This window comes from Cupressus sempervirens, chromosome 7, assembly GCF_028749045.1.
Source record: "Cupressus sempervirens isolate cs-2001-9-10 chromosome 7, ASM2874904v1, whole genome shotgun sequence".
Taxonomy (NCBI): Eukaryota; Viridiplantae; Streptophyta; class Pinopsida; order Cupressales; family Cupressaceae; genus Cupressus; species Cupressus sempervirens.
Genome location: NC_143124.1, coordinates 135,910,267 through 135,920,343, shown reverse-complemented (window position 1 = coordinate 135,920,343; position 10,077 = coordinate 135,910,267). Strand labels below are relative to the sequence as shown.

General features: G+C 32.5%; 1 long non-coding RNA gene across 1 annotated transcript in view; it reads right to left on the bottom strand.

Moving 5' to 3' along the window:
• Nucleotides 1–200: 200 nt before the first annotated feature.
• Nucleotides 201–10,077, bottom strand: part of LOC149545878 (uncharacterized) — a 125,376-nt gene continuing 115,499 nt past the window's right edge. The window contains exon 3 of the long non-coding RNA XR_016353623.1: nt 201–394. This is a non-coding gene — a long non-coding RNA (uncharacterized LOC149545878). The remainder of the gene's footprint in view (nt 395–10,077) is intronic.

Sequence of the window (10,077 nt, the reverse complement as noted above, 5' to 3'; positions counted from 1 at the left end):
CAAACACAATTAGGTCATCTCGAAGACTCTTTGATATGAGGTGGTCACAAATGTTGGAGGTTCTCAACGGCTAGAACAAGGGGTTAGTATTAAGTAAAAACAGTATTTTTTAGCTCCCTCAAGTTTTTGTCATTGGGCATAGTGCAAATTTGGTGTCAGTATTAATTAAAATCATCATTTTTTAGGTCCCTCCACATAAATTACTTAAGTAAAAACATCTTTGTTTCTTACATTAAATCAACATATTTACATTTACAATATCTCAAGTCTTTCATCATTATTACATTAATACACAACTACCAAAATTCGTAGTGTCAAAAATAGAATAGGTTTTTCTTCATTATGCTCCTTATTTAGTTTTTATCTTCATGCATGGCTACTCTTCATGATGTACCTACATTCCAATATCATAAAAAATTAGTAAATAATCGTATTAAAAAAGATAATCATCATTTCACCAAATAATTATGAACAAAAGAACATAAGAAGTAAATATACCTAATCGAGTGTTCATGTAGGGACCTCTCTCTATTTTAGGGTATCCAATAGGGCTTCATGATCAGCATTAGTAATAATAAAAATTTCTTTTACATTTGATCTTTCTTGATGCTTCAAAAACTTCACATTTGTTGCTATAATATGATGTGAATATATGAGAATTTTTATGTGCTTCTAATAGTCTTTGAATACAAGAATTTCATTCCTTCTAAGCATGTACGTTCACAACCATATTCCAACAACCAAAACTGAATATAGGAATTCAATTCCTTCTAAGCATGTACGTTCACAACCATATTCCAACAACAACAACTAAAATAGTAGGATATGTGATTCCATCATCATCTATGATTGGTTGTGCAAGATTTTCTTTATCACTTACACAACATGCTAACCAATCTCATCACTCCCTTGTAGTGTAACCAATGCAAAGACATGTCCTAACTAGAAGATATGATAGATGGTTATGCTCAAGTGAAATTTCCATGTCATCATTTCTGATAGAGGGTATGATAGACAATGTGAAGCCCATGTGTCCACCCACTCACTTGACTCATAGTGATCCCAATCACACTAAAAACAACTAGGACAAAGGAAAGCTAGTTGTCATGTCCAAATGGTCAATGTACTAGTATCAAAGATCTGAAATTGATGCATTTTTTATGAGTCTCTAATAGTAGCACAATCTAATCCATTGCATATGAACCCTTTCTCAACCAACCAAAAGAACCTGTGTACTATTGAATCAAGAGTCCTCCTTATGATAATGTTGAACTACACCAATAAAAAATGCTATGAGAATCAAGAAGCTTTGTTCTTGAAATATTTAATTTCTCCTTGACTAGAGCTCTCTTCGCACATACCCCTACTCCATCATGTTTCCCTTTCCCATGGCTGGACTCAAAAATGTCCAAATATGAGGCACCCACCTCTCTACGTGCATCCTAAACAACCAATAAAACATGTGAGCATTCTTGAACTAACCTATGCAATTATCTACCAAACGATATGCTTATCCATATCAATGTCATGCCGACACAATGTTGCAAAAATTCATGAGAGTGAGATCTATCATCACTCATCTAAAAATGGTACTCTCTACTAATATTTTGATTATCTTTTGCACTATAAGGGGCATGTCTATATGTTATGTGGACAAAAATAATAATCTAAATGAAGTTGTAATACTGAGATTGTGTCTCATTTTGGGGCTACAATGTGTAGTTCTCTGCAAAGTCAACAAATGATATAATAACACCAATGGGAAAAGTCTCCTTACACGTTCTAAATTGTTGATCCAACCACTAAGACTTGTGACTATTTCTTGCATACTTGTAGAAAATATTTGTCTTGAAATTTGAAATAAAACTAGCCACACTGATTTATTTTGCAATCAATTCACATCTAGAGCCCTTATCTCCACTTTTCAATGTGCATTTAACTATTTCATATACCATTTTTTTACTATTGTCCTCCCAAGATCTTGTTCGCAACCCTCATGGAAACATGTGTCAAACTTGGATAAGCTACCACATTATGAACACTTCTCATTTAAGCAAGCATTTCTATAAAAGAAACAACAATCAACTCTAGGACATAAAAATTGATTTGGCAAGTCTCTTGATGATTTTGGAAGCCTAGTAGTACCACAATTCTCCAACATTTATTTACTATGCAAAGTAGAATAGTTGGAGCATAATAGTTCATGGTGCATAGAAAACTCCACATGATATTTGTAACAACGTGTATTTCAAATTTTAAGTGGCACACAATAAAATGCCTTCAAGGATTCAAAAGCCCTTTGTAATATATGCAATCTTGGATGACTCTTTCTAAATTCTTGAAACACCATAGTTTGACGTACCTCTAAATAATGTTTAGGATGTGGTGTATAGTCTCTAATGCCAATTCTCAACTTCAACACGTCTTTAGCATTGGGTGATACTCTTGAGCTGGAGTGCCAAAACTATGTAATTTCTTGCTTCACATCATCAAATATATTTTTATAAAAATGTGAAAGTCTCCCACCAAAAGCTCATGTTTCATTTTGAAGAGGATCGTCAATTCTCTCTCATCTAGTGAGTGCTCTTCTCAAAGTAGTGCGATTTAGGTTCAAGTCAATACAAGTTTGTTTCATATATCTAGCCTTTCTCAAATGATGACTTACCAAAGAGGTTGTAATAACCCTTTGAGCAACTCTCTTATCCTTCTCCCTACTATTTTTCTCAATGCTATTGAGAGCATTGAAAAGATTTTTCACAATAATGGCATTTCTTTCCATTTTTTTATTGACACAAATTTTCAATTTAGAAAGAAAAGGTCTCATCTTTTGCATCTTTAATAAGTGCATAAAAAGTTGACATTGCTCCATCACTATCTTGTTGCCAAAAAATATCTTATATAGTTTTAAAGCCCATAACCAAATGGTTCTTTTTGATTTTTTTCCCTTCCAAATTGGTAATAATTGTTTCAACAATTTCAATTATCCATTTTGGTGCTCTAGGACCTCCATGTCGATTATAATTAGAAGATATCTAATGATCCTATGCATTTTCATTTTCAACATGGCCAATCATGACATTTACATTATGAACTAGTAAATATTCAATCTCCAAATTTTCAATCCCAACATTATAATTATCAATTGATAGATTTTCATTCCCCAACTGAACATATTCATTTTTTGACTCTATGGTTTCATCTTCAATCTATACATCGTCAACTTGATTCACATTTAATATACCTGATCTCTACCTTCGATGATTTACCTTGTCCCTATCCTTATATGTTGCAATGTCTTCATTTGATACCTTCCTTTTCTGTTTAACCTTTCAACGACTACTACTCCCCATTCAAACAACAATACCAGACACCTAATTAAATCTTGTAGCAACCTTTTCAATCATATAGGCCCCAAAAAAAAAAATTCTCCAAACCGTTGAAAATGGCTCCAAAAGAATGTGATTGTCAAGTATGCAGCGACAAAGAATATTTTGGAAAAAGCTTGCCAGTAAAACCATTCGGGTACTTGATCCATATCAGGTTTTCAATTTTATCAGGTATCTTATTCAAGATCAAATACTTGATATGATATCAGGTACATGAAATGATCGCATAAATTTTGGAAACATCTTTCAATTTTGAATTTTCTTCCTACAACTACTTCAATTCAATCTTCAAAGCATCATCACCAAAGCACAAGCTATCATTCTTCAATCACCAATAATCGCTACATATCATAGCAATAACCTCCATCTCATCACTAATTTCCAAAGCTAAAAAATTGTCATTTCAATTAGCGATGATCATTGTATCATATAGTTATGCCAACTTAATTTTTTATCATCATTCTTGCCACTATATGTTATGGAGACCCAATGATAGACCCAGGTTGTTGTAACATATAGTGATGTATGAAGACTTGGCATTCATCATTGTAGTAAAATCACATCTCCTTTTCTTGTCAGTAAGATCTATCGTTATAGTGTATGGCGATAATCTAATCCTATCGCTGATCGCCAAGACTCCATAACTTCTAGTCCACTTAGTGATGAACCCAAACCGCTATATGATATAATGATACTCCATCAAGTCTATGATATTAACCTAGCTATGAATGTTGAATGAGTAGAAAGACATTCATTCAATTTTTGACTCATTTGATGTATCTCCTTCGACGCACAAAACTACACAACATTGCGACATTGTTGTTAGCAGTTATAACACATAGCGATACATGTGTCTTCATCGCTTATCGCTATGTCATGTTTACTCCATATGCAACACATGATCCTTTTGACCCATTGCTATATTATGTAGTGACCTTTTGAGAGATCATACTACCATCACCATAAGTTATGGATATCATGTATTTTGTATCACTGATCGCCACAACACAATCCTCCCCTTTTTGATCACTGAAAACACTTATCATTGAGATGTAGTGATTTAATATCTTTATTGCTCATCCCCAAGATGACTATATTTGATTTCTGCTTGTTGATAATCGCTAGGTGTTATAGCGATATATCTTCCTTATCACTTATCGCTATGTCAATTTTATGCTTTCTCTGCATAGTGATAAAAGAGATTGCTACATGTCACAGCGATATAACACCTAAGTTTTCTTATGACCATGACATCATCACTATAGTGTATATCAATTCATGAAGCTTTCTCGCTATAGATATAGTGATATATGAGAAAAGTATAAGGCAATGGTTATGATGAAAAAACCTTTCGAGGGTTGACATGAGATGCATATAATAGATTAACATATGAACTTCAGAGAATCCTTATAAAATGACTATTACCATGAAAATAACTAAACAAATGTTGCAACAAACATCAATAGACTTGGTTGTATCCAATCATGGAAGGAAGGCAACAATCATGAAGTTCTATATGTTTGAGTGTGTTTTTATGTGGCTTTCCATATTTTATACTACCCCTTTGCAATTGCAGTCTCTTGTGATGGGGAGAGATTTAACATATAGTCATATTATTATTATATAATATAGTAATGTATTATTATAATTAAATATAATATACTAGAATATGACTATTATTATTGAATATAATATGGTAATACATATGATTATTAATATTATATAATCTAGTAAAATATTATTATTATATATAATATATAGTTATATATTATTATTATAATATAATATAGTAATGTACTTTTTTAATATTATTTTATATTATTATTATATAGTAATGGGGTCGTAGGCTAGCCCATGACCCCATTGGACCCATTGCATCGATTACCCTAGGGGTCCTAGGGACCTATTTCATTTGTTTGAATGGGTCGAAAGGGACGCATTTCATGAAAACATATGTCCCTAGGGAACCTATAACCCCTAGGGACCTATTTCATTTATTTGAATAGGTTGAAAGGAGTCATAGAACAACCTATGATTGCTTTCAATGCATTTCATGAAAACATATGTCCCTGGGAGTCTTAGGACCCCTAGGGACCTATTTCACTTGTTTGAAGGGATCGAAAGAGGTCACAAGATAACCTATGACCCCTTTTGATATATTTTATGACAACATATGTCCTTAGGGGTCCTAGGACCACTAGGGACCTATCTCATTTGTTCAAATGAGTCGAAAGTGGGTCCTAGGACCCCTAGGGACATAAGGTAATCAATGCAATGGGTTGAATGGGGTCATGGACACGACCCCATTGGATCCATTGCATCATGACATGTGTCCCTAAGGGTCCTAGGACCCCCAAGGACATAAAGTAATCGATGTTATGGGTTGAATAGTGTCGTAGGCTAGCCCATGACCTCATCAAACCCATTGCATCAATTACCCTAGCCTACGATCCCATTACTATATTATAATTATTATAATTATAATTATTATTATTATTATAATAATAATCATATATATTACTATATTATATTTAATAATAATATTTATATTTTACTATATTATATTTAATAACTATAATAATATATAATAATATACTAATATATAACAATATACAATAGTTGTTGATTTCCCACACTTGCCAAATTGATTTCCCTCCAAAATTTGGGCACTCAATTTTTGAATTTTTTTTGCCACTAAGTTCCAAGTACCCAATTAGGTCGGTATTTACCAAACCTCTTTGGTCAACCCAAAAAATATGTTTGAGACATGTTTCAGTGACATTCAAACTTTGAGTAGTCATTTGACAATATTTTTCTCATCGAAATTGAATGAAATGAAAAGGTTTTTTTTTTTAATTTTATTAAACTCTCAAGATTCCATTGATATAATTACTATCAAATTCTAAGTTTGATAAGTATTTATTAGTTAATTTTTAACGAAGATGTTTGTAAACTATTGATTGACATGTTGAATGAAAAATAGCTATAACTTTCAAAACGGTGTAACATTTTTGAAATCCAAAAGTTGCATCACATTCTATGCTTTGCCTAGTATAAGAAAAAAAGAAAAAAACTATTTTTGTAATGTTTTCAATTAGTTAAGGTGGTCAGACATAGGAGTTTTTTTAATTCTAAAAAAGTTATAGTAGAACATTTATATTTAATTATTTATTTGGAATAAAAATACCCAAAATTATTGTCACATCCAAATATGAGTCTACTTTTTATATCAATGATTATATTTAAAAATATTTTCATTTGATTTTGATTAAGGTGGTCAAACATCCTACTTTTTATTTTTGCCTTGAAATTTTTGTAGTATTGCATTAAAATCCAAAATTTTGACAAATCAAATAATTTTTTTCTCTAGATAAGGCCTAATAGTTTAGAAACTAAATTTTATTTTCTACAGATTATTTTTCTTACAACTTTTTGATATAAAGCCCATAACTACTTTAAAAGTATAAGTCAAGTTAACATAACCCTGATTTTTTGATTTTTCACTGCCACTTAAGGCCATAGTTTGGTTGACCTTGATCCTACACATACCCTAAACAACTAAGTAGAAAGAAATAACATGAACAAAGAGGGTCATTCCACAAAAAAAACATTGGAATAAATAACAAGAAATATTTTTGGTTGATGCAAGATTAACAAAGAACCCAAAATTAGAATGCATAGTTTTGATCTAAATAAAAATTGAAACAAATAAGATATAAACCAACATCTAGAGATTCAATTAAAGGGAGTATCAAGTTGCTTCATGTTGATTTAACCCACTCTAGGACCTAATAAGGAGGGTACCTTTTCCTTACAAATATGATAATGAAAGAGTGACTCCCCACATTTGAAGAATTGTCATTAGCACATGCATCAAAGATATGGAGATGTGCGGGTTCATCTGTGAAATCTAATTTTGTATCTTGAACTAGAAAAGAGGCTAAATGGAAAGAGGTGTAGAGGTGGGATTTGAAGATGGTACCTCGATTGAAGCCAAAGATGAGAATGATGGTGATGCTAGAGAAGAAAGGTTAGGATTTACACATGTGGGTTACTTCAAACAAGAAATTATCGTAAAGATGAAAGAGATTTAATGTGTTCTTATAAGCCAAAAGTGCCTAAGAATCAAATAGAGGAGTTGTAGCCAAATATGAAGTGGGAGAAGAAACTAAATGACACCCCATTGGTAGAGCAACATAGGTGACACCAAGAGTGTTGAAGCAATGAAAACCTAATCATTATCCTTGTAGACCCAACAAAGTTTTTTTGGAGTTCAAGCAAAGGATATATTTCCCTTTTCCAACCCCAAGTTCTTCATTGGCTTCATAAATGCATCTAAAATTGAAAGAACCATTACCTTCTTCCTTTACATTTGATTCTTTTCCTTTGTATGTCCTACATGTGTTTCCCTTCACACCTCCAGTATTGTTTACCTCCCACCCTCGCATTATTCCTAAATGCAACCAACTATCATACATTGGCACATATATATCATATCATATTTTATTTATTCATACTTCATTGTTTTCATAATTGAATTAATATGTATTAAATACAATTTTATTTATTTATCAATATCAACCTAAATATTTAACCGTCAAAGTCAACCTAAAATTAAAATAAATAATTTTCTATTATATTTTATTTAATAGAAAAATTATATTAACAATTCAAAGTGTCCACTATCTTGATACTAGTGCATAAATCCTTAAGTTTTGGTTGTGTAATTTTTTATGAATGTTTTGAATGTTATTCCATGAACTTTAGTTCTCTATTGAAATTGCTATCAAGATTCAATAGTCAAGTTTTTTAGTCAAACTCATTGACCTATGTTTCATATTCATAGTAGTGGTTCACACAAACCCATCTATCATGAGAACAAATGGAACGCTCAACACTCATTGAATCTAGGTGATGCTCATAAAAGTGAAGCACCACGGCTCCTCAAAAGGTCACCCATCCCAATGCTACTCTAGTTCCAGGGTATTTAACTTTGAAGTCTCCTCCATGGTTAAACTCACTCTATTTGCAACCCAATCTGCAAGTCTTCAATAAGGGTTGTGTCTTCCATTCATTAGAAAGCCCCTTAAGCTCATCAATTGATAAAGAGGAGATATTTTGCCCAACAAGTCAAATTGTGATATTGCTATCATGATATGCCTGAACTGCTTTTCATAAAACATGGGCCAATGAGTTTGATTTAAAAAGATACATAGTTGAATCATGATATAAATATCACAATTTGACTTGCTCTAACTCTGTACTCAAGATGATATATCATTAAGTACAGTAACAAATGTTCTAATGTTGACAAATGATCATGAAGTATGATCCAAACATTCATTATAAAGAGGTAGAGATCATTATTATAATCAAGATAATAGATCATAAAATAGAATAACAGATAATAGATCTTAAAGTATGATGTGTAGCACTCTAATTCAGATAATACACAAAATATAAGTTAAATGATAAAAACAAAATACACTCAATATGTATGTGTATGCAGTCCATTGGTAAAATTTAGATAGCAAACCTCCTTTTTTCTACTTTTAAACCTTAAAATCCCTTAAATATGTAATTACTTCAATGTTCTGTGTCATAAATACCACATATGGACAGATGAAACTGGCTAAATTAAAGTAAATACTCTGACTCGAAAATCAAAAAGCCACTTTGGTTCATGAGAAAAAATCTCCCGCACAGAAAGATTCCTAAGCAAGTGAACAAGCCGAGAAAAATTGAAAAAGAAACATCATCAGGAGAATATCTTTGTTAGAGAATTCCCACTGAAACATCAAATGCGATATGAATAGATACAACTGGCCATCCAAATCAATCCAATCACTCGTCTGTGTCGCCATCAATTCTTTACTTTTCTTTGCTTAACGAGCAAGACTTCAATCCATTTAACCTTCACAGACAGGAGAGACGGTGTATTCCTTTTTCAATTTCAATTGATATCCCGCGAAGCAGCAAGGCATGTAAGTTTGCATTAAGAAAGAATTTTAAGCTCGAAAGCAGCCATGAAATTTGGGTGGTGAGGGGGTGAGTGGCTGTTGGGGGGGGGGGGGGGGGTTCAACTGATGCACTGAAGCGGCAGGGTATGTAAGCTTATAGCTTGAAAGCAGCCATGGAATTTATGGAGGAGTTCGGTAGGAGTGGGGCTTGGCAGCACAAAAATGTGAAACAACAATTCGAGGAATTGGTGCTCGACCGGACCGTCCACGACATTACGAATGAGAATCTCTATCATCATAATATCATATATATACATCGATATATGAGAATCTCTATCATCATATAAAGGAAGAGATAGAAAAATAAATAAATTGACAAGCATAGTGAGATACCAAATGATGGCACTGCTTATGGAGGGCTAAAATGCACTTTCTTAAATTAATTTAAAATGTGCAAATGAATGTTATTGTATTAAAAAATACAAATAAAATAAATAAATTGACAAGCATAGTGTGACACTAAATGATGTTGTACCGCATTGAGAGTCGAATATTGAATCACAAAATATTATGTCTATATTCTATTAGGGCCCGTTTGGTCGCTGGAATACAACCGGAATAGGAATAGGAAATTAGAATATAATTTGTATTCTTTGTTTGGTGCATGGAATAGGAATGGAGAATAGGATTTCGTATTCCTATTTTAGCCCCAAAATGAGCTTTTGTCCATT